The sequence below is a fragment of the Hemiscyllium ocellatum genome, chromosome 28 (genome assembly GCF_020745735.1).
Source record: "Hemiscyllium ocellatum isolate sHemOce1 chromosome 28, sHemOce1.pat.X.cur, whole genome shotgun sequence".
NCBI classification, from domain to species: domain Eukaryota; kingdom Metazoa; phylum Chordata; class Chondrichthyes; order Orectolobiformes; family Hemiscylliidae; genus Hemiscyllium; species Hemiscyllium ocellatum.
This window is the reverse complement of record NC_083428.1, coordinates 52,700,828-52,701,081: the sequence shown is the minus strand read 5'-3', so window position 1 is coordinate 52,701,081 and position 254 is coordinate 52,700,828.

Below are 254 nucleotides of genomic sequence, written 5' to 3'. Positions count from 1 at the left end.
AGAATAACAGGAAGGCAGAGTACAAGGTCAATGGAAAGATTCTTGGTAGTGTGAATGTGCAGAGGGAGGTTGGAGTCCATGTACATAGATCCCTGAAAGTTGCCACCCAGGTAGATAGTACTGTTAAGGCGGCATACGGTGTGTTAGGTTTCATTCATAGAGTAATTGAGTTCCAGAGCCACAATATCATACTGCAAACATGGTGCGGCCATACTTGGAATATTGTGTGCAGTTCTGGTGCCCATATTTCGGGA